The 26,180-nt window shown below is 32.6% G+C and overlaps 1 long non-coding RNA gene across 1 annotated transcript in view; it reads right to left on the bottom strand.

The window, feature by feature from the left end:
- Window positions 1-4,225: 4,225 nt before the first annotated feature.
- LOC129226120 (uncharacterized) overlaps window positions 4,226-26,180 on the bottom strand; it is a 72,162-nt gene continuing 50,207 nt past the window's right edge. The window contains exons 2-3 of the long non-coding RNA XR_008580772.1: window positions 6,210-6,259; window positions 4,226-4,265 (exon numbers count right to left, since the gene is read on the bottom strand). This is a non-coding gene — a long non-coding RNA (uncharacterized LOC129226120). The remainder of the gene's footprint in view (window positions 4,266-6,209; window positions 6,260-26,180) is intronic.

Below are 26,180 nucleotides of genomic sequence, written 5' to 3'. Positions count from 1 at the left end.
AAATTCATTTTTGAGGATTTCTCAATAAATAAAGAGACCAACTACTTTGTTACTGGGTCATTCCATACGAAATGAGCAAAATTCGCAAAAAAGTGGTGGCCGCATGGTAACAGATTTTTATGAAATTTGGTATACAGATTCCTTTTATGCCTACATAAAAATATCTAAAATATTTTTGCTTAAAATTTTTTATTTGAATAGTTACATGCGATTGAAAATTGGTCAAATTGAACAGCATTCTCATAAATGTTACATGTTGCACTTTTGAAGGCTTGTATCTTATTAACTATTTAATGAAAACATAAAAGTTATATGTTGTTGCAATCTATGGAGTAGGGTAATTAATCTGATAACTATAATAACTTGGAAAATTTTATTGATAACTTTTAACCGAGTTTCAAAAACTGAAAATATTTCAATTTTCTCATAATTAAGCATTGTATTTTTTAATCTCAATCTTTAAGGAATGCATTAGCTTTGATGAAATTAATACCCAATAATGTGCTAAGTATCATAAAAGAAATGCCTTACTTTTGAAGTTGTATTTTAACTTTTTTGTCTTCAAAATCAGTTTTAAACTTAGTGACATTTTGTAAAACGTTGATTTTTCCCCTTCACATACACATAAAAATTCAAATGAGGGAAAATTCAGAAAACTTTCAAATTTTACAAGAATATAGAGCTGTGTTTCTACTATTTGCTTGAAGAAACTCGAAATTTGTTTTTGATTTCCAAACGTAAAATAAAATTCAGAAAAATAGCTTTTTTTTTGTTTTATGGGTCAATCCATAAAGGCTCGACGGATGGTGCGCTCGACCATTTAATTTTTTTTTTTTTTTTTTTGAAATTCATATCCCTTAAAGCTGCATAAAAAAAATGTTTAAAAATACTTTTATTTTTTTCTCTCAACTGAACCTTCGATTTTTTAGAGGTCATCAAAAATGATTTTCGTAGTCAAAAATGAGACTTTTGCATTTTGGCCGAAATCTATTTGAATTACAATTATGACAGTTAATTTAACGCTTTGATGTTAAAGTGCATAAGTTGATAGTCTTACATGCTGAGTTACGTAGCTGTAAGTTAATAATTAAAATAATGGCAACAGGTTAATGTTCAAGGCCAAATGTAAAAATTTTACTCATTTCAAAAAGGATAACTCACGTAGGGGTGGGAAACAGAATGAAACACGACAAAAACTAATCCCTGGAGCCATGCTAAAAAGAATATGTAACTGTTGCTGTGTGTTTGTGCACCCTTTATAGATTACAACCCCTCAAAAATCGGAAAAATGACGCAAATGACATTTTTAGATCCCTATAAACCAAAAGGGGATGGAATCAAAAATAAAATTTCCTGGCCAATTGAATATTCCGTTCAAGTACTATACATGCTATACATATTGTTTTTTGTATTTGGTTTGAAAAAAAATACAGGTCTTTGAAATAAAGCAATTTTCCTAGTCAATTCACACACTAAAACAGAAATAAAAAGTGTGAAAATGTCATGGCACCTTCTTAAATTACGTATATTGTGCCCTATATAATACATTATACTGAAAAAACATATTGTGATTTTCAAAATAATTATTTTAATTTGAACATGAATGAGTAGTTTATACTGTATGGAACCTGTATGGATTGACCCTTATGTGAAATTACGAGAATTCAAAGAATTAGGTAAACAACTAAATGATGCAAAAGCAAGTAAAACTAGCATTTATTTCAATTAAAAAAAATGTACATTTCAGACTGTACTTCATAAACATGCTTTTGAGAAAATGAAACACGAAAGAAATGGTTAGTTTTGCTAAGCTTACAAAATAAAAAGAAGTAATTAATGAAATTTTACCTTAGTTCAAGTTACTCTAGTAACAAAAATACGCTGATACCAATGATTAAAATTTAGTAGCAGCTAAAAGACACTTCAATATGTTACGTAAAAAAAAATTAAGTAAATTTAGAGCATTCCCTGACCTTCAAAAAAAAATCTAAAAAAGAGGAAAAAATGAAAATTTTTGGAAATTTTCGATTTTTTAAAGTACAATTTCGTCATCAAGAAATTCATAAACAGTTACTAAATTAGAGCAGATAGTTATACATAGTTTTTCAATCTGAATCATTTTTATTGTTATTTTTTCATTAAAAGAGCTAGAAGAGTGATTCAAAATCTGTAGTAAATTGGCAAAATTTCAATCTTTGTTATTATCTCAGATTCAAAAAAAGATCCGAATAAATTTTACTTTGCTCTTTCTCGATAGAGAATTGTTTATAGAATGCGGAAATATTTATTTTTTAAGTGTACGTTTATAACTTATGGAGTTATTGAGTCACAAACTGGTAGCAATGGACTCTGAAAATTTAGAAGTTTATGCTTACGCTAAGCCTAATTTCAATAACAAAACAACAGTTTTTAAACTTCCATGTTTTGCATTCCGTCATAGATATGTATGGTTTACCTAAATAAAAGTTTTCATTGAAATCTGTGACATGCCAGCCACAGCTGATTTGCTCATTTCGCATGGAATAACCCTACTTTTGTCACATAAAAGGTAAAAAGGTATGCTCCAGCTGTAATTTTCCAATGAAAGTTATATAATCCTTGTGGTTTGGCGATCAGTAATAAATTGAGGAAAACAAAAATGTTTTTTATCAACTTGCATCGTAAACAGCTGAGAATAAGTTGTCATCCTCCGACGATTCGTAGGCAATCCAAGAATTATTGATGTTCGGCTCATTAGATTGTGAATAACTGTCGGAATTTTTAAGATATTGAACTGGAATTTTAGTATAAATTGAGGAATCTAGTGGGGTTTTAGATTATGAGAGTTATAAAAAGCTATTCTTTGCGCATGAGCAGGGAAAATTTAATTGCTTTAAATGGCCGTATTTCATCAAACTTTCATCATTTTAGTTTCAAATTTTAGTATTATACTTCTCTTGTATGCTGTAAAGTTTTCTGAAAGTTTGGCAAGCTTTGTTGGAAAACTTTGCGCGTATAATGAGTCAAAAACCTTCAACTAAAATTCGTAGTTTTAAAAGAAGTGCTTATATCTTCGTGAATATTAGTGATACTTTCTGGAAAGTATGTAAAATAATCGTACAAAGTAAGCTAATTAATTTCTGAAATTTACAGCTTATTCTCAGCTATTTACTATGAATGATCAAAAAACATTTGTTTTCTTCAATTTGTTACTGATCCCCGAAACGTATGGGTGGTATAACTCTTATTGGAAAAGACAGTTGGAGCATACCTTTTATGTGACAACAGTTACAAAGCAATTACTCTTATTTCTTGAGAAATCCTTGAAATGTAAATTTTTGAATGTCCCAATAATTTTGGTCATATAGTGTTCGTGTAAATAAGGGTGGTTCAAGAATACATGTAAAAAAAAATTCCTAGAAAACAATCCACCCCTCAATATTTTTAGACTTATGGATAGTAATATACTGGTAGAATTTTAGCTTCCTATTTCAACTGAAAGAGTGTGCTCAACCCTTTCCCCTAAACTTCAAACGTATTGGGAGGGAGGTTAAAAAAATACATTGAACTGAAATATCAATGCTACTTAAAATATACACTAGTAATATACACATACATCGCAATAAATTATTTACAAAAATACAGCTGGGGAAATTGAATGTTTCTAAACTTGTGGCATTTTCAATGCTACAGCTAATGTTAAATTGAGGGGTCTCGGAGCAGAGCACCCTCGTAAAATTTGAGTAAGAAGTTAAAACTTTTACAGAAGAATACTATAAGTCAAAAAAAAATAGGGGGTGGCCTGGACTCTAGCTGAAGAAAGGTTTTTTTGAGTCACCCTAATGTACGTGTATACGTTTTCATTGCTTTGTAAGTGTTGAAACGGATGATCCTACTTGAAAAATACCCCTTGAAAACCACATACAAATGCTCAGTCTATATTTTCATGCCATAAATATTTCTGAAATTAAAGTGTTGAAGAAGTGTGCTCCATTTTTGGTGTTAAACGCAATTGATTCTGAATAAATTGATATTGTATCGATGTATCTAGTTTTATCGAAAGCAAACTAATAAAACCTCAAGAACACGACCTTTTAAATTCTCATGAGATGTATTTCCTATGCTAAATACTTACAAGTACACGTTCGGAGGAGAAAAATTGCGTCTGAAATTAAATTCCTTTCTTTTTAATTCTTAGCAACAAAATAGAAAATTTTTAGTTACAAAAATTAAAAGACATACTCAATTCTAGTGATTTCTTTGGTAGACATCCACGTTGTGATATACTGTAGGGGAAAATTAAATTTAATAATTAGTTTTTCAAATTTTATTCACTGAAAACTTATCTTAAAAATGCTTATTATTTATATCAAGCTTTCTAAAAGCAAATTAGGCCAAAGTATGAATTATATGAACGTTATCAAAACTGAAATTAAATTATTACAGACACATGCTTTGGGGTCACAAAGGCACATCCTATCTATCAATGGATAGATAGGAAGTACACAACTTTACGCAATAATATTTTACAAATGTTTTTGAAACATTATGTTGATTACATTTTACAATTGCAGGGGAATCTGGGGAAAGTGAAATGGCGCAATATTTACACTGCTTTTATCGCTACCTATCCAGTAATACTTTAACTATTTAGAAACCAATGTTGCCTATTCCAGTCAAGGAAAAATTTACTCTGAAAATCATAGAATAGGATAAAGCAATTTTCAAAAAATGGTACTCATATTGTAATATTTTGTTGTAAGTCGAAAATTATTTTTGGTATTATTAAATGATAAAGTTTTATTAACATTTGAGACATTGAGACCTAATATTCGGTAAAACATTTATTTAGTTAATATTAAGCCTATTTGTATTTTAAATATGTGCAATCAGACAAGTACATCTAGGACAAAGTGAAATAGTTAATTTCGTTTAATTATTCAATCATTTATTAAATCTCTTACGTATTTTTTATTAATTACTTTATTAACTCACCTTAATTTAGTAATTCACTTATTTATTCATTCACTTATTTTCTAATTCATTCACTCTTTTACTCACTAGTTTATTTGTCCTGATACATTAATTACTTTAATTATTCCTTTATTTTTTCAGCATCTTTTCATTTGTTCATTCAACCTTTTATTTACCGATTCATTTAAACAAAAATATTTTTTATAATCGAATAGAAAATATTTCATTGCAAAAATATTTTATTTTTCACTTTACCCCACAAAAAACTAAGGTGAAATTTTTAAACTCTTTTTAAGCAAAAATTCACAGCCAAAAGTAAAGAATGTTTGAATTCAAGTTATATTCTAAAATACAATGTTCTTACTTTAAATACTGTAATTTTCAAAGCAAATTTCCAATTTATTCACTTTGAAAAAGCTCAGTCATCTTAAACATTTCAATTTGCCCTATATTCCCCTATTTAAATAACATCAGTTTTCAGTACTGCTTCAACACTAAGTGAAAAGTTTCAAATCTTTCACAAGCGTGTCGTAAAGGTCACAGTTTCAAAATTACATTCATATTTTTACAAATTTTAAAATCTTCACCGACTGCATTTGCTCTCGTGAATAAACATCAAAATCTCCTGCAATTGTTCAATAATTTTCGTGAGTAACTTTTATGGTAAAATTAAGCTTAATTTTATGATTGTAGAAATAGAAAGAAATGTTAAGTGCCCCAAAGCTGACACCTTTAAACAAAATGAATTTTTTTTTTTAGAATGAGTTTTTTCTTCAGAAAAAAGAAACTCATTCTAAAATATTTTAGAAAATTGGTATTGCTTTAAATATTTAATTTAAAGATATCAGATTTAAAAACTGCTTTTGGGTGTCAGCTTTAGGGCACTTCACCTTAGTCGCAGAAATTAGGCAATTAGATTGTTACATCTCACTGCTGTTGACTTTTTAAATGCACTTAAATAACAATACTATGCTCAAACTAGAAGAAAACGATTCGTGAGCATAAAGAGTTATTACATACTTCAAAAATCATTCTAAGAGGACAAAAAAGTCTGAAAATGACATTTGAATTGAACGGGAAGTTTTAATTGAAATATTTATTTTACAAAATGAAACATGCTTAGCAAGTTACATCCTGTGCCACGTTTAAGGCAAGTAACTTGGGCGAGCGAATGAATATTTAATGTTTTTTTTTTTACATGGTTAATTTTTCTTAACTCTTTAGAAGAAAAAGTATTGTAGCTAAAACTAACTTACTTTTTAAAAACATCCACGCTAGCAGATTTATTAAGCTCGACATCTTGAAGCTGCAATAGAAAAAAATATGTCAACTTAGCGTATGAATAGATTCTACCAAATTATACATCCTACACCGTACATCTAATCGCTTATACATAGCAAACGTTTTCCTTTCTAAAACTGAAAATAAAGTTATATCATATTTTCAGGGGCATGCACGGGGGGGGGGGTGTAGAAGGGGAACCTGTTGGCCCCGTCCCGAGCCTGAAGAGAGCCCAATATTTTTGAAACTAGGTGTGAAATACAATATGGAGTGGTTTTCGGAAGAGACATTTGTGACGAGCCCCAAAACTTCTGTGCACGGCCTTGCATATTTGACACCCTCAGAGACCCCCGCACCTACCAATAAAAAAGCAGACAACATAGAAACCAAATAACAATAACCAAAACCCATACAGTTATTAAAAAGAATGCTATATAAAACATATGTTTCAAGTTTTAACTCATCTTTCAAATACGCATGGCAGCGATATCTCTTCACAAGTTCAAAAATTCAAATTTGTACATCAGAGGCTTATTTACACCTCATTGATTTTTTACACAAGGGTTTCGAATTTTTAGGTCCCTGGTTTTCACCAGGAGATTTGCGTTCAGTATTCAATTAGTGAAAAGATTTGCATTTAAAAATGACATTTTCTAAGTCTGAAAAAAAAAGAACGAATAACTCAATGTAGTGTAATCTCGAAATCATTCCAGAATTAAAAGCTTGTCAACGTAAATATAAGTGAAAGCTGTTTAAGAAGCTTAAATCTTAATTAAAACGGATTTATGTTACAACACAAATTTCTCGCTTCTAAAATTCTTCTCTAAGGACGCGTTAAATGGAATTTTCTGTATTGGGAAGTGAAAATGGGGCGAAGTGAAATGCAGGGGCGCACCGTTTAGAGGTCACTGTAATGTTCCAAAAAATTTTATTCGGCAAATTTTGTCTAACGATTCGGCAAATTTAGGGACGTTATCGCAACATAGCAATTTTTAATGTCCGAATGACCCTTTTCCTTAGATGTATGCGTATTAGGGTGTATCAAAAAAAATTTCGAAATTCAATTTGCCAAGTTGATAAAAAGTTGCCTCTACCGACCCACATATTACAGAAAAATTTACCCAAATCAAAAAATATTGAAGTTTTCTACACAAGACCAAAAATTTATAATTTTCTTCAAAAAGTTTTTTTTTTGAATAGCAGAAAAAATGTTTAAAAAATTTTCAGGTTGAAAAATGTGCACAGTAAAGTCGGAGAAAAAGGTAAGGGGCAAAAAACTATCATATAAACAGAAAAAAGGTCTCCCGCATTGATTCTAAACTTCCGTAATTTTCAAAAAAAGCTTTCAACAAGGCCTTGCGACTTTGTTAGTAGAAATGGGGTTTCCAATCTCAAAATCCCGAAAACGAATCCTGCAAATGTTTTGCGAAATTAATCCTGTGGGATTTTCTTTTTTAAAGATCTATTCAGAACTCCTCATGCACCACAAAGTATAACATGACGGAATTGCAAGCAAAATTACGCAAAATTTTTAATCCCGCAAAGATTTTCAATGTAAACGTTTTCCAACTTTTGCCGCTTATAAATCGAATATTTTCACAAGCATCATTTGAAGTTTGAATCACCTGCTGCAGTATTTCTGCAAAAATAGCAAGAAAAACTGTCTCATACGATGAACGATGAATTTGTATTCTCATTCGAGATTTCAGTTTCATACGCTCAACAATTGAGAAAATGCGTAGAAATTATAAACGTTTTCGAATACAGCCACTAAAATCAACGCAGAAATTTGCGCTTTAGAAAAACTGTGAAAGTGCAGTACAGATTGCAAAATCCCGCTGGAGTAGCCAGAATACAATGTTGGAACTCTTCAGTAAGCTTAAGGAAAACACTCAAAACTTTTTACTTACTAAAAGTGAACAATGTTTTTCTCCGAAGAAGAAAGCATTGAAAAAAAATAATTATGCTCTCCAACCTGTAGAAAGTGCCTGCCGATGTTTTTGTCACCATTAAGCTGATATTATAAATGTGGGTTGTTTTTAAAAAAATCTTTATTTTTGCATACTATGCGGGAACCTAAATGCCGCATGAGAGAAAAACCTTTTATTTGACGATCATTCTCGGCTTTATTACTCACAATTTTCAACTTAAATTTTTTTAAACATTTTTTTCTGTTATTCAAAACATGTTTTAGAAAAACTTTATTTTCTTTGAAGAAAATTATTAACTTTAAGCCTCGTGCGGGACACCTAAATCTTTTTTGATTCGGGTAAATTTTTTTATGTAAGATGGGGGTCGGTAGGGGCAACTTTTTTATCAACTTGACAAATTGAATTTAGGAAAAAAATTTTTCTATAAATTCTATAATGCATATGTGCATACCCATATTTATCATTCGGCAAAATTTGGGGTTTCGTTCGGCAAATTGAGAGCTTCCACCCTCCCAATAAGTTTAAGTTCGGGGCACCCCCAGTGAAATGGTTAAATATCCTGCACAGTTTGCAGTGCCATCAGTCTGGCGACATTTTCACTGTTAAATAAATAGTCGATTCTAGTCAAAAAAAAATTATACTTCTGGAGATAAATGTTAGGATAACACAAGCCATTTTCAAAATTTGGCACTCCTATAGTAATATGGTGTATCAAAAAATTTAATAACAAAGTTTTTTTTTTAATTTCAAATATTAATAGACCCACTAATGTTCAGGGCAATATTTAATATTAGATATTTTTTTATTTTAAATGTTGATTACACTTTGTCAAGCGCCATGCAAGGCAAAGTTTTAGTTTATATGTCATACATACATTAATTTACGGATTTATAAATTTATTTATTATTCATGCATTTATTATTTCCTTTATTTATACATTAATTTACTCATTCATTACTTTATTTATATTCATGCATTTAATCTTTCTCTTATTTATACATTAATTTACTCATTTATTCCTTTATTTATATTCATGCATTTATTCTTTCTCTTATTTATACATTAATTTACTCATTTATTCCGTTATTTATATTCATGCATTTATTCTTTTCCTTATTTATACATTAATGTACCCATTTATTCCGTTATTCATGCATTTATTCTTTTCCTTATTTATACATTAATGTACTCATTTATTCCGTTATTTATATTCATGCATTTATTCTTTCCTTATTTATACATTAATGTACTCATTTATTCGGTTATTTATATTCATGCATTTATTCTCTTATTTATACATCAATTTACTCATTTATTCCTTTGTTTCATTTATTTATTCGTATGACACAAAACTTAAGACAGAAAATATTTCTTCAAAATACAAAAAATAAAGTTTAATCTTCACCCCATTAAGAGGTTCGAAGTCTTTCTTCCACTTTTGTTGAAAAGGACAAATTTACTGTCAAAAATGAAACAAATGTAAAATGTGTATCATAAAACAGATCGTTATCTCTTAATCTACTGAAATTGTCATAATAAATTTCTTATGAACAAAACTTCATTAGTTACAGTTGAAAATATTAGTCAAAACAACTTTGAACACCCGATATAATATTTGCAGAAAACGAGAGTTTGATTTGATAAAGAAATGAGGGCACAGATAGGAATGACTAAAATATTTCTGTGATCATAAACTAAATATGCTTCGTGGGAAGGTAATTGCTCTTAAATTAGTTTTAATATATGTAATGAGGATTATAGGGAAGATTGCCGGCATCGATTTATTTTGCAGAGATAACTTAACTAATCATGCCCAAATTGTCAACAGATCCGTTTTGTAAACAGACCACTCCTTTTTTTACGATAGAAGCTATTTAAGCCCGAAATCGGATGAGGAAATTTGAAAACCTACTCCTGTTACGTGAACTAAGTTGAACAGAATTCGATGTATTTTTAGTAGTACTCTTTTGCGAGAAATGTTTCTCTTATTGTTTGGAGTTAAGATTTTAAACTGCGTGAATGACAATGGGGTGGTTTCCTTTAGTCAGAAGTACTATTTTAGTCATTGAAATGCATAGAATGAGCAACAAAAAAAAAAGACCCAGAAAATAATTTCATTTTCCAAACAATTTCTTAAAATTTTCGATTTTTCAAACAAGGCGTGGTCTTCATGACGTCACAAATGATGCACTTTGCCGCATCTTTCTACTACATTTCCACGTTATGATAATCAAGCAGCGAATTAAAATTGCGCTCTACGCTTGCCATCAACCATATCGTTGCCAATACACGTGAGTAAAGATGCGAATTAAATATTTTGCTCTGTGACAGCTTTTGACAGCTGTGACAGTTGTTTTGCTTCTGTCGCAACACAATGGCATTTCATCATTTGTGATGTCGTCGACAAGAAATGTAAACAATAAAAAATCACCGATTTAAGTAATTTTTTAAAAATATTAAATTACTTTAAAAATGGTCAGATCCTATGTTTTTAAGCATGCTCTTTCAAAAAAAATTAAAATTTTGGAAACGACCCCATTCCAATCTTGCTTTTTTTAAATCTTAATTTAAAAAAAAGAGTCATGTTTAACTTCAGGAATACGATTTTGTTGCAATTTCGGCGATGCAAATGGTTGGAGGTTTTATGATTGGGGGCAAACCCAACCTGGTAGTGTCGTAATGCTGTGATTTGGGTCTGCAGGCTAGGTTATAAACCCGACTATAGTTTAAAAACCGTTTTATGAACTTTTATTGGAAGAAATAATGTCCAAAAATATCTTCACACTCTTCCGCTTTTTTTCCCATTTGATATTTTTTAAAGAATGAAAATATGTTTCAATTAAAAATGTCAGGAATTAAATCTTGAGTATTGGAACTTAGCAGTTATCTTTCCAGAGAACAATTAAATGTTGCTCTAAATAGTGTTTCAAAATATGGTTGGATGCAGTTTCAAGAAAAAATAGAAACTAAATTTATAGAATCCACTTACAATGCTCAATTTCTAAGAAATAACTTAAACCACCTAATTCTCTGAGACTGGTTTCAGAAAAAATGTGAAAGATTAAGTTTTAGCAAAAATAAATTAAAATGAAATTTCATGTAATATGAACAATCATCGATACGTTCTGAAAAATTTGAATTTTATAGAAGTTATATTCAGGTCGAGGAAAATAGGGGTAAAACTTTTTTTTAAAGAGATGAACCTAAAACCAGGATCTTCAATTTACGTCAATAACGTTGGATGCATTCTATGCTTATTGGATTTGTATAGATTAAATATAAAACAGAACCACATAATTACGTTAGACTGCCGACTCCCAACATTCAAAAATAGCACGTTTTCATACCCTAACTTTTACACCTATACTGTGGTAGAGTGGCGGTAGCCTAAAAAGATGTGTATATTTTTTTAAAAACTTGTTACTTCCTTTTTACAAAAAAGGAAGTATTGTATTCGCGAAAACATTTTCACTCAAAAATCGACCTTTATTTCCATTTCACTCACTCCCGAATGAATATTGAATTTTTTTTTCGACTTTACCACATGTGGATAAGTGCCTAAGAACGTCTAGACACGCGAAATATCCATAATGACGATTCGCGAGTTAATTACAACGAACTTTCTCGTGACGTCTGTATGTATGAGCGGATGTATGTCGCATAACTCAAGAACGGTAAGTCCTAGAAAGTTGAAATTTGATACGTAGACTCCTAGTGGGATCTAGTTGTGCACCTCTCCTTTTGGTTGCATTCGGGTGTTTCTAACGGGGTCTTTTGCCCCTTTTTGGGGGGAAATCATTGTTAATTTCGATGTAAACTCAAGTGGTGTTATAATTTGGCGGACACTTGGCGATATATCGCCAGTCTTTTGGTCGCCAAGTTTTGTCGCCAACTTGGTGACAAATTTGGCGTCTTTTAAAATCTGTTTCAATTTGTCACTGTTTGTGATATCTAGAGAGTAAACAATAGAATGACATTAAAAATTGCCAGTAATGGGGAAATGACATTAAATTGGAGTAAAAGGAAGTCATGTTATGCACACATCGGCTCGTTTTTTAAATATAGTGAAATAATTTTATCTTTATTATACTTGAAGATACAAATATACAAGAAAAAAAACACCCACATACGCACAATTAACTTGCTCTCAAAGATCGGTGACTGTAACGGAAACTAGGGAGACGTGACCCAATCTTTAGTTTCTTTATTTTCCTTTTTTTTTTTTTTGTTGAATAGTTGAAAGGAAATAAAAAGTACAAGTAAATAGTTTGTTATTTTGCGCAATATGGCTAAAAATAATAGCATAGGTAAGTCTAAGAAATGGTACAAAAAATTGTATTCCTCAAGTCTGCATATGCGTTAAGTGTCCCTAAATCTAGTGCGACTTGACCCAACACTTAGGGAGACATGACCCCCCTACATCAATGTAAGACTCATAGGTATTGAAATCGAAAACGCAGGTTTGATGGTGCCTTGTTTTAAACGGTGATACTTGAAGTGAATATGAAAAAAATGTTCACTCGAGGTGAAGCGTTAGACATATTTTTTTAATTTATCTTACTCCACATCAGGAGAAAAGCAGAAGTCAAATTCAAAATTATATCAGATCAGACCTAAACATTATTTCAGATATTTTATTAAGTAACTAATCATTGAGCTAAACTATTGATATTTTAGATTTTCTCAAATAAAACCATTTATTAGACCAAAATATTAAATATTTTGATTATTCATTAAGCAAAATAAATTAAGACAAGATTCATATTTACAATATTAGAGTTAGTGTAATAATTAGGTCTAAATAACAATATTTTAGCTTTTCATAAATAAAAGTTCATCAAAAAACATCAAATCAAACAAAAGCATCAATTAACCTTTGGGTCAAGTCTCATTAATTAGCTTGGGCGAAAGCTCCCTGGGTTGCTTTCTTTTGTTTACCTCAAATTTTTAGCAACTTATATTAAAGTTACATAAAACTGCTGCATATCAATATATAGCTAGAAAAGTGACTAAGACATGTACACCTTTAAAATTCATTTTCCTGAAAACTAGAGGTAAAAATTAAAAAAATTCCAATATCTACAAACTTGACTTGAAAGGTGCAGTATCATGTAACACTGAGTTTCTTAAAAACCGCTGACAGTTCTGAAATTGCTTCGCCCTACAAATGATTGGTCAACCAATCATACATGCTGGCCAAATTATTAGACTAAGACTGTTTTAAAATCAAATTCTTTATTGATTACATAACTATAGACAAATTAACGAACAGTGAAATAATTATCTAATATTTACTATACATTCCCTTCTTCTTGATTAGCATTTTAAGTCTTTTTGGCATGCTTTTCACAAGGTTTACGCCGTTTCTTAACTATTTAAAAAATGAGGTAAAAAATTGTTTATACTCACTATTATATATACTCACATACACATACTCACTAATTACCTAAAACTAAATTTAAATATAACAGAACACACTAATAAAAAGAACTAGTGAACTGTTTACGCTGATTGAGGTTATGATCCTGGTAGGTAGATAAACAAACAAAGCAGACAGGTCTGCCACCTGCAAACATTAAATTATGCTAAAATAACCTAATAATCAGTGTATAGTATGTACTGTACTTTAACAGTAAAATAAATAGTATTTTAGTACAAATAGTGTACAAAAAAAACTCTTTTGGCTAATAATTTGGCCAGCACTGTATGATTAAAATTTTCCCTAAATATCCTTTTCATGGAAAAAGTCCTCATGGGTCAAGTCTCTCTATGGGTTAAATTTCCTTTTAGTCTCCCCTACATTTATCGGAGATCTCTTTGGTGCTAAATGTCACCAAGAAAGCGCAAGAAGCGTGTTTGTTTTTGTAGTCAAAATTAATAGCGTATAGCTAAAACTAGAAAATGTTTCTTCTAAATTATGAAATTTTGATGACCTATCGCTGTTGATTATATCGCATATACACTGCGCACCAGCTATGCATGGCGAGTTTTGTGGCAAGAAAGAGCGTTACATTTAGATTTAAAGTTAACGCTTTTCCAAACTTTTCATGTGTTCATTGTTGCCGGTGATAGATATTGTTACAGATTCTGTAAATAGTAATTATTTTTGTGATTAATTTGTTGTAATCTAGATAAATTTGGCGTTTACTAAATTATCTTTTATCTAAAACTATTGTAGCAACGTAACCTGTAAATAGTTTCTTGTAATGAATATACAGTCCCCGTACATTCGGCTGAAGTATACGGTCCCCTCATTTCTGAATGATAAAATTTGTGAATGGAAAGAAATAAGAAAGTGTAGAACGGTGTAGCATTTTCTAGAATAGTTGGGAGGTCTCTTTCGATGTCTATAAAAAAAGCCGTTACGCTGGATAAAAAGTTGAGTTTCGATTGAGAATTTGTTCTGAGAGTGTATTAGCTCTGTTTATTGCGAGGCATTTCGCTGTGTTGTTTTCGTATTTGGAAGTAAATACGTGTGTAAACGTTGAGTTTACGGTGTTGTGTGATAATTGCTTAATTGCTGATGATTAATTTAGCAGTTGTTGACGATCTTTTCTGTACATAGTGTAAGTAAATCTGTAGTTTTCTCAAGAACTGTGTCGTCATTTCAAGAAAGTTGGAAGTCGCACCGATTCCGTTACAATATAATTTACTCTAGTTACAGAGCTCCGTTGTAATACCAAAGGAAAAATAAAATCATTTGCATTTTGACGTCTTTAATTCACAATCACAAACTGTGTTAGGACCCTACTCGTTGGGTTTCTCATTTCTACACATGAAATGGAAATGGCCAAGAAATTTGCATCGTCATAATACAGGGTGTCCGAAAAGACCTTGACACATTTAAAAAATTCATAGAAAACGAACAAACTGTATGAATTTGCGGTTTGCACCATAATACTTCACAGGTTCAAGAGTTTTTATGACATCGAAAAAAAAGGGGGGAAGAAAAAAGGCATTTCGCAGCCAGGGTGTCAGTATATGCTATTTAAACGATTTAAAAGTTACTTTTAAATCGTTTTTGTTGACAAGGGAAAACGCAAAAGGGAATGAAAATTACTAAACGAAGAATTACAAGCATAGCATTTTCCCCCTTTTCATTTTTTTTTCCGATGTCATAAAAACTCTTGAACCTGTGAAGTATTATGGCGCAAACTGCAAATTCATCCGACAATTTGTTGGTTTTCTATGAATTTTTTTAAGAGTGTCAAGGACTTTTCGGACACCCTGTATTATGACTGGTGATTTTGGGCTGACGAGGCATAGTCATAAAATAATGAAATTGTGATTAGGATGCGGTAATGAAGATTTAATGGCCGATATTCACCAGTAGGTACACTTATGAAAAACATTTACAGCGTATAACGTTATGTATTTTTATTTCTCATCAAACTTAAATGATTAGAATTAGTAATCAGGAAATGTTGTATAAAAGGAAATTTTGCTTTTTAAGTTCATTTATGTTAATGCTTTTTCCTGAAATAAACTAATTTTATACCATCCTCCCTCTTTAAAAGTAAAATCTGCTTAAGTTAAGCTTTGAATGAAAGCAAACGATTTGTAACCATGGCGACAAAAATTTGTCCTATTAATGAATATTAAATCTAAGAGTTAGCTTGTCCTCGTTTAAATAACAATCAGAAAAATCAGAGCTACATCAGCTTTGGTCAAGTAAGGACAGGGCCGTCCCAAGAGAGGACGGCGCCCGGGGCGAATATTTTCTTACGCCCCTTGCAGAAACACAGAATGGGGTGCTTTTTTTTTTTGGAAAAATATCGAACATTTTTATATCAATTATTACAGTTAAGTTCTCATACTTTTGGTTTGAACAGGTTTGAACTTTAATCTTTAGTAGCATATAAATCATGTTTTCCATTCGAGCGAAGTATTCTATTCTTAGGATGTGCTTTAGTACTTCACCTCAGTACAAGGTACAGATGTGTAGAAACGCGTTTTAAAAAATAAAAGCAAAAAAAGTTTCACTGTTCCAAGTTAGGGATTTCCCTCCCTAACCTGGGACACTTAACATTTTGATCTTTCTTTTATGCATGCGGCAATAGATAATAGTTTGCGACACCAAATATCATTTTGACGAAGTTTATTTTAAAAATCAACAAAGAAAAAATATCATTACACAGAAATAATATAATCTTGTAAACGTTCAAAAATTTCGGAATGTATACTTCCACCTGAAAAATTATTGAATGTCTCCCCAGTCTTCTTAATTCTTTTAAATTTAATATTTCCGCGTTAGTTTTCCTTTTATATTTAGAAGCAAAAAACAATTGGTGAAACCAAATAATTCTTAATGCAACTGATTTTTAGCTCTCAACGTTCCTCGTTTCGCATTCTTTTTCATTCCTTCATAATATGCGAAATTCACAAATAAATTTATCTCATCTATTCTATTAGACTCAATTTCATTAGTAAAAACTAACATAAGTAATGTCTTGACGAATTCATTCAACAAACCCATAAAGCTGATACATTAAACTTGAACTCAGACAGCCTCAAAAGATAACGATTCCTTTATTATGTAGTAACACCATTTATTTTATACTGGTGTACCAGCCCTCAAAACTAAATTCAGCAAAATGTTTCGTGTTAGGGTAGTGTCCCAAGTGTGAACACTAGGCTGTACATATTTAAACATTTAATCTGAAACCTGTGTTAGATTTTAAAAATATTCTTTAAAAAAGAATAATTCTAAAAAGGAATTTGAAATGCAGTAAAAGCTTAGTTTATGGCACCCCTTGATATTATGGCGCCTGGGGCGATTGCCCCACTCGCCCCTCTCTTCGGACGGTCCTGAGTGAGGATAAGAAATTCGTGATTGCTAAAAAAATAATACTAAAATCTTGATTATCCTGGAAACTGCAAAACGAGTATGAAATGTACACAGAAAATTGAAAGAAAAACAAGACGAAAAGAACCAGCTCCAATTTCAATGGTGTTAATTCGCCAACAAAGTTAATCTATTAAAACCAGTAAGCGGAAATATTTTTCGCTTTCCTGAATTTCTCAATGAAGAAAGGACACTACACGGAAACTGAAATTAGATCGCGTTTTTTTTTTTTTTTCGACTTTAAATTTGCTTTCGGCCAGAAAAACTAGCCATCCATTCAACTGCTCGAGGGCGGGAAGAGAACTGGAGTATGTGTTAAAGAATGTTACGGAAAGTCTTCGGAAGTAGGGTATAATTCCACCAGTTTAATTACAAGAAATCTTTTTAAAGATCCAAATATTTCGTAGCGGTCAAACTCCACGAGAAGAAATGAAGACAACCGGAAGATTCAAGAATAACTAAACGCACGAATGGAGTTTGTTTGTGTAAAGTGGATACGCAAGAAAGGGTTTACTTTTTTACAGCTTTAAACACCAGTCCTTAACGACTAGATTAGTGGGTCTCTGCTATTTAATGGTAGATATTACGGAGTATAAAGTGAGTTTATTTCATTTTTTTATCAAGCGAGTTTATTTTAAAAGCAATTAGTTTATTTTGATTTGTAGGATTGGTCTATTAGCATTTACTTTGTAGCAAAAATTTTGGACATTAATCAAAATTGACGAAAGGGAAAAATCATTAAATGTCCAGGGCCGGATTTAGGGGAGGGCAGGCGGGGCTACTGCCCCGGGGCCTCCACAACAAAGGGGCCCCCACAAAAAAATTTACAAAATATCCTAACTTTCACGGGTCAGCAAATTTTACGTTTTCTCCCAGACTTTTTTTTGTATTTCTACAAAGAATGCTTGCACAAAAATAATATTCTTATCGATATATCAGAAAGCCTGATTGCAAGTATCCATTTACTATCAATTTTTTATTTGATCGAGCATTTCAGTAGCAATATATCTATATTTTTTATTCATTTAATTTGTACATGTGAGTTAAAGAGAAATAAAGTAAGTAAAAAAAATCTGAGAAATGGTTACCTTTGCAGGTCTGTCTTTAAAACTTCTCGCTTCTTCAGCTCAAAAATTTAAAAATTATTTGACGAAATGACTTGAATGGAAATTTTTTAACGAAAATATCTATTAAACACGTCGATTTTCTCCCACTTCCCCCCCCTTTTTTTTTTGACTTTTTTAATAATAACAAAGTATTCTGAATAAATTATTAAAAATCTGTTATAATTTTCTATTAGCAATAGATTGCATGGGGTTATTAAAGTACTGATCATAAATATCGGATATATACATATATATATCGAAATATTCGGACATATATCAAAGTATCGGATATTTTCGAAAACCATGATGATCTTTTCGAACCCTGATTAGGGACTTCCACTCCTTCGTTGCCCCGGGTCCTCCACACTTCCAAATCCGGCCCTGTAAATGTCATTGCACGGAAATGAAACAACTAAACCCGAATCGAAGTTTGTTTTGAAAAGTTAAAGTGGTTACGCAAGAAAGGGTATTTTTAAAGCTTGAAACGATGATGATCATTAACAAGATAAGCATCTACCAATTAGTGAACTACATTACATAGTAAACTACCACGCTCATTCGATAGAGTGGACTATAAAAAGCTATTGTTTATGTAGATTCAGCCCAACCTGTTAACATTTATGATACAGCCTCGGTTATTCAGACTAACTGGTACTCAGTGGCGGATACAAAAAAGGGGAGGGTCATGGGGGTCATGACTCCCCCCCCCCCCTGAACCGTCAACAATAGTATCCGTCTACATTGTGTTCAACACTTTATGAATAAAATGTAAAAGATTTCAAGTGTTAAATTCATTTACTATTTTTGAAAGTAAATATTTGAAATACATCTTTTCATTGCTTATGAAATCAATTTTTAACGTTTATGCTCTAATAAGTGCCTTACTCCTTGTTTTTGACTCCCAAGCAGTTTCAGAAATGTTTTATACCCAAAACGGCACGTTCGTTCCGGGGGGGAGGGGCATTCTTCAGCATGCCCCCCCCCCCTAAAATGGCAGTCTGTATCTGCCCCTGCTGATGCCAAAGGCTATTCAGGCAATTGAAAATGCAAACAATCCGGGTAATATGGATAAAATCAAAACAACTCCTTAAATAAAGACTTACCGTTTATTATCTGAATTAATGAAATAAAACGTTTTAAAGGACCATGTTTTTAAAAGCGGAAGAAAAACCGAGTTAACAGATAAAATATCACACTTACTAGTTGCGTACCCTACCTAATTCGTGGTAGGGCGCATGGTGGCGAATAAGGGGAGATCGTCACCTGTCTGTGTGCTGCTATTTGCTGGCGCGTTCAAATGAAATGCTCCACGCTGCTTTGCTGGTAAAATTGAAAATATTACCTGATTAACAGAAATTACGATAAAAAAAAAAGATACGTATGCGTGCGTTTAACTAACTAATCCGGTTTCTAAAGTGAAGAGCGTAATTTCACCGAATATCGCACAAGGTGCTACGAACTATTTCCTTCGCTTGGCCTCAGCTTATTTCTCCACTGTCAAGTAATCTTGCAATCAAGTATAAAAGTACAAAATAATTTATCTAAGCTTCATGTAGATGTAAAGCCACGTACAGATTAAAATTTCTTACAGATTGTCTGGAAAATTTGTGACTAAGTTTTCAATAACCATCAAAATACTTACGGAAAAATACGGAAAACACGCAACAGACAACTGATGCTTCATGCATTTATAATTGAAGAATAAAGTATAAACTAAAGTGAGTTTTCTTATTGACCACTGTCATTTTTCCTTGTAGTTACGTAGTCCACGCAACAAAACTTATGCATAAATTATGACACACACTTTACGACTACAGCAGTGGTAGTGGATAAAAGTTTGAACAATAGTTTTCCTAGACTACCGACAGGCCCGAATCGGCGTACCCGCAGACCCCGCGATGCAGGGGTCCACTCTTTTAAGGGGTGCAACGGCCCAAGAAATTGAAGAAAAAATTGAAAAAAAAAACTAAGACTTATAATCGTTACAAACATAGGCTGCTGGCTTTTGAAAGAGAGGCCGTACAGATTTCGTCCCCCTCCCCCCAGGCGGTCCAAAATTTAGACTCGGACCTAGACAGGACAATTAAAGAAATTTTCAATCCTTATTTTGAAGAGACATTGAACGAAGGAATCTTAAAAACGAAGGAATCTTAAAAACGTAGGAATCTTAAAAACGTAGGAACAGTACACTACTTGAAAATTAAGTACCAAAGAGCTGTAAACATAAAATTCATGAATACAAAAGACGATTATGGAACTCCCAAACGACTTTTTAAAATTAATCCTTAACTATTGTGTTTTCGAGTGGAAGAGGGTAAAGTAGTGAAGTGGGGGGAGGGAGTAACCTCAACGTTATATTATCTTACTCACTCCCAAAGTTTTCAACAAATTCAAGTAGGAAATTTTTCGCATGATCTTTGCATTTAAGATAGTAAAGCGGAAACAGTACTGTGACATACACAAACATAAAACCATATAAAACATTTGAAAACGTTTGAAAACAAAATTCTTATCTCTACTTAAAGGATACACAGAAAAAGTATAGCATAATTGTAAATTCACTTGCTAGTGATTCTCAAAATAGGAGTTCCAAATAATATCATTTATATATTATTGGTAATAAAATTTTTAGAAAAAAAACGGATTTTGCTAATAAAGTGTTCTGTATATTTGAACCTCCGTCAGCAGAGCTGTAAATATTAAAACTTTCACTTGAAAAAATCGATTTTTCATGGAGATCATGGGCGCCCATATGCAAAATTGTAAGGGGGGCTCAAATATTTTAACCATGGTTTAGCAGGATACTTTATCCATGGAAACTGATTTCAGGACAGATTAGAGTCATAAAAATTTGACATTTTTAATAACTTATTCATTAACAGCTGGAAAACAAATGTTTTATCATTTTTGCAAAGAAAAAAAGTACTAAAATCAAGGAAGTTCTAATTTCTAAGGGGGGCTCAAGCCCCCCCTTGCCCCCCTATATGGGCGCCCTTGATGGAGATACGTCATTGTCGGGGTCAGAAAAATCCATGCAAACGATAAATTTGAACTTAAGATAACAAACATTGAACCACGATGTTTCTTTTAGTGGCATTTCAAAACATACTAAAGTTACAGACACATAAAATGACTTTTTAAATAAAACTTACTATCAAATTATTACCTGTTAAATTATTTTTAATTTTTAAGGAAAAAAATTCTTCCATTTTGAGAATCGCCCATACACTTAAGAACTAATTGATCAACTTAAATGTTTTCTGATTATTTTTAAGAATATTTGTTATTCCTGTTACATATCTCTGTAATTGAGACTCATTTTATAGCTCGTAATAGTTTTAAGTGAAATGTGAAGTCAACATTCGGCAACGGGGTCAAGGAAGGAAAAGAATCATTTTCAACTGATTAGTTACTTTATATTTAGTTCTCGTGTTCGTAAAACAGGTTTATTTTTGGTAGGTCTAGTTGTCAACACTTCGGAATATTTAGTGGTAATTACTTCATTTGTTGCATAGCAGCGTGTGAGTAAAACTGGATCATTTATTTCCAACTTACGGATAATATTGACAGGGAGTAACGACACCAGTCACAGACATGCTTAAGACATCGCCCTAAGGTTAACTCATTTTCTGAGCCTTTTAACGAATTTAGTCTTAATTATTTTCTCATAGAACAACATCTCATTTAACATTTGGCCGCTTCTGGATCCTTTGTTGAATTCTATTTTTATTTCCTCAAGTTCGAAACAGGTCCGACTCCCAGTAACAGACACCGAAAAATCTGATGAGACGCAGCAACAAACAGTATAAGGAAAGGATGAGTAGACAAAATTCCATTTTTTTCTTCCAAATGTGCAGAAGTTTTAGATTTAGGACTAAAGCCTTGTTAAATTAAAATGAAAAACCAGCTGACCTCCTAGTGGCTGTTCATAACTTTCCACCCTGTAAATACCTGTGTAATTTTCTGTGAATAAATGTATTCTTCCTGTAAATACCAACTGGCTCATAAAGTTCACTCCGATAACACTAGATGAACTCCGGATTCATGCAGTGGCGGCGCTAGGCGTCGGCAACTGCCGACGGCCTCGCGCAGATAGGGCCTCGCAAAATTCTCAGAAGTTTTAAGATATTTCCATGTTTTCGATTGAAGCTCTCATTAAATATAACAGACCCAAAAGTAATCAAAATAGTGCGTGCAGGAGAGACTGCACAGAGTCAGCCTTAGCAAATGTTTGGCCCAATTCTGTCGGGGCCTGAATTAAAAATATTCATTGGCAACAGCTAATTGATCAGCTAACTCTATCCCCCCCCCCTTCTTTTTTCTCTTCTTTTCAGTTCTTTTCTTTTTTCTTTTGTTTCCTAAGTTCATCTAAAAGTAAGAAAATATCCAAAATGCTGCTCCTCCGAACTCTTCCCCCTCCACACACACACACACACCGAAAGCATTATGGAGCAACTGAAATTTTGTTTCCAGATCTTAAACTTCGCGATATTTCCAGCTTAAAGCTCCCAAATGCTCAACAACGTCGAAAATCGCTTAAAATTGCGTTTTTTTAGCTTGAATTTCAAAAATCACTGAGAGTAATATTACAAAATATGGCAATACAATCGCATTTTTAAGGATTGAATTTCAGAAAATATTCGGGCAAGGGTCCCCATATCGCCTTTCTTTTATATCATAAGCAATTAGGCTTTTTAAACTTCATTAACAGAAAGTTCAAGAGGAATGGCTCCTGAATATAAAATATTCCTAAGTTTTTAGGACCATAATTTTCAAAAATTTTCGAGGGATCTCCCTTCCTTCCGGTAAAATCTTCAAAGTTTGTCTAAAATTCCGTTTTTGAAACTTCAATTTCGAGAATTTGCAGGAAATTGATTTTGACTTTTTTTTTTCTTTTTTTTTTAAAGAATCGATCTGTGACAGTCTCTGACCCTAAAGTCAATAAATATGGCCTATAATTGCATTTTTAAGGCTTCAATTTCTAGAAATTTCCACCGAGACCCCCTGTACCTTTTTTACCTTAACATCAGCAAAGAAAGCCCAAAATGGCGTTTTAAAACTACAAATTTCGAAATCTTTCCGGGGGAGAACCCCCAGACCCTCCTTTCTATCAGGTAATTCTTTCCACAGTCAAAGTGCCGGCTCCTCCCCCCACCACGAAAAAAACTTCTTTTTGACTGTGCTACTAATCACGAAATGTTTTTGTCCCAGCTATTAAGTGAATTGGGAACCCTCAGTGCCAATAGTTAGTACAAAAACTAATTCTATGAATTCAATTATTTGTCTCACAATATTTTATGATTAAAAGGGCCTCGCAAAACTGCATCGCCGACGTTTACTTTTGCTCTCGCGCCGCCACTGGATTCATGGGCCACAGTAATATCAGTTCTACTCGCCTAAAAGGCTTATTTAAATCCAAACTTATGAGTGTGTTGCTTTTCTTTTCACACCAGGGTCCCCCGTACCTACCACTATTTATGATTTAACCAGTTGGATGAGACCCTGAATACAGCTGATTTTTTGATCCAGACCAGAAACCGAGCAACCACTGGTCCAGCATCCCCAGAGGTATCGTTTTACTTTGAGTACTTTGTGACTACGAGCCTCTGATTAGGAGCCTCTGACTAGGATCGAACCCGGGACCCTCTTACCTGATCGGTAAAGTATCGGACTCGCCGATCAAAGGGTTTTGTTTCCCTTTGCCTCACTTGGATAAATTACCCAAATTTAGTTAGAAATTAGGCTAAAAAACCCTTGAAACAATGTTTATAGTCCTTTTGCGCAGTCACTGCACAAAAGTCGTCGTCTTCTCTCCCCCATTTTCTGAACGAAAAGTAAAACAAATAAGTTTCAGGAATAGTCTACGAGATAGTTTGATTGAAAAAATTAGTACTTCAGAAAAGGCAATTAACTAACATCTTAGCAATTAATCCAGTGGCGGCGATTCGGGGGGGGGGGCGAGGGGGGAGACTTCCCCACTTTTTTTTTTATCAAAGACTAGCTGTACCCGACGCGCGTTGCTACGCCAACAAAAAAATACATCATTATACTGATTTTCATGACAATCGGTTGAACGGGGCAGAAGTTGCTACTCGGCAGTGCCACCTGGTGGCGAGTAGCTTCAATGAGCATATTATGCACCTTCTCCGTGGAAAAATACATATATATAGCAATTTTCATAATAATCGGTTCAGGTATCAAGTGAAGCCGTGACTATACTCAAATTTTGTACTCACGCAGTTTGCAAGATCAATCAATCGCTAAAAATATCAAATAGAAAAAGTTTTAAATCCCCCCCGTTGCATGAAAAGCCATAAAACAATAAAGAAAGAATTTATTTGTTCAAACTCAAGAAAAATGGCAACAGCTAACTTCTTATCAATGAGATCTTTCACGCGAATTAATTTCTGCAGCCGATAATTTTATTCGTATTTATCCAATGGATTGTGACTTAAATTGGAATAAAAAAGGAACTATCGATCGGATTTTTTTCGAACTAGTCTATAAACATTCCCAGTACCAAAAATAACAAACGGTGAAAGTTTCAGCCAAATCTGCCGGGTAGTTTTTGAGTTCATGGATGACATACAGACAAACATTCATTTTTATATATATAGATTGCCACGACGTTAAGATTGCAATAGCAAAGCATCCTGGGTGAGATTACCCGAACATTAACTTTACCATCAAATATTATTTAAAGTTTTAACACTTTAATTTTGAAAATTTTCCCTTGAGAAAATCCCCGCGCACACAACCTCCTTCCTTTAAATTCAAAGATGACTTAAATTTGCGTTATAAAGACTCCAGTTTGAAGGGGAAAAATCAGGAAGAGAGTCCCTCTAGATAGCGAAAATCTGCGTTTTTAAGACTCCAATTTAGAAATTAAAAAAATCCGGAGATCTTTTTCTGAAGTACCCAAAGGAAGTTCAAGACTCTGTTCTTAGGATTTCATCAGTTCGAAATAAAAAAAAGTCCTGGGAGAACCTACGAACCCTTTCATACCTCCTTAATTCAATAAAAGAGATTAGTGAAATAACGTTTTAAAAGATGTTTAAAAATGTGTTCAACTTTGCAAAACTTGTAGGAGAGAACTCCAAATCCCTTGCTCTAAGTTTGCTAGAGATGGCTTTAATTTGATCTTTAAGACATCAATTTATGGTCTTTCCAGAAAGAGCCTTCCTTACCCTTACATTACCAAAAACAGTCCAAATTTCTTCGTTTTTATATTATTTAGACTATATTTTCAAAAAAAAAAAAAAAAAGACGACGGGGACAACCCAGGAAACTCCTCTTCATTCGCCAAACGTTGACAAAAGTCTACTAAAACGGCGTTTTAAAGACTAAAATTCCAAAACATTTACGCGAGAAAACATCAGACACCCCCCGGGCGGTGATAGGGGGGGGGGGCCCCTCCCGCCACAAGAGATAGCCTAAAATAGTCTTCAACTTCCTGAAAAAAATTTACGTCACTCGCCACCTCTGAATGAATCAGTGGATAAGGTTTTAAATATACGTTAAAAAATTTATGTATGGAGAAATCACGGGTTGAATAACATCTGCATTTACTTTGCTCTTGAAAATCATAAGTTAAATGATCATATTAAAACTTTTTGGGGTACAAATATTATACGCTAATACTTGAAGCTTATTTTCAAAATTAAATATTTGCTTACATTACGTAACCTATTATTTCAGAACAAGTATATAAATAAATTTCTGAAAAAAATATATTTACTTATACACATTTTCTTCCTTTCTTTACTAAACTGGCATTTTGCGTTAAGAGAACCAAACTCGCGATTCCTGTAAAATTAAGCGAGTTCAGAGTTCTATAGAAGAAAATAAACTTTTAGAGTAACTTTTTCCCGCGTTGTAAAAGGTGTCCCAAAATCATGGCAAGATTTGAATTTGCCGCCATTTTTGCAATAAATTGTGGGCAATCTTGAAAAAAGAACAATTTGGCAGCTGAGGGACTAGGGTTATTACAAATATAGCGTTTTCGATTCTATAATGCGTTTTCATTATCGAACAATTATTTGAAAAATAATGAAAGTTTGGGCG

Source organism: Uloborus diversus, chromosome 7, assembly GCF_026930045.1.
Source record: "Uloborus diversus isolate 005 chromosome 7, Udiv.v.3.1, whole genome shotgun sequence".
Lineage (NCBI taxonomy): Eukaryota > Metazoa > Arthropoda > Arachnida > Araneae > Uloboridae > Uloborus > Uloborus diversus.
Note: the sequence above shows the minus strand (reverse complement) of the source record. Positions and strands in the feature narration are given on the sequence as shown.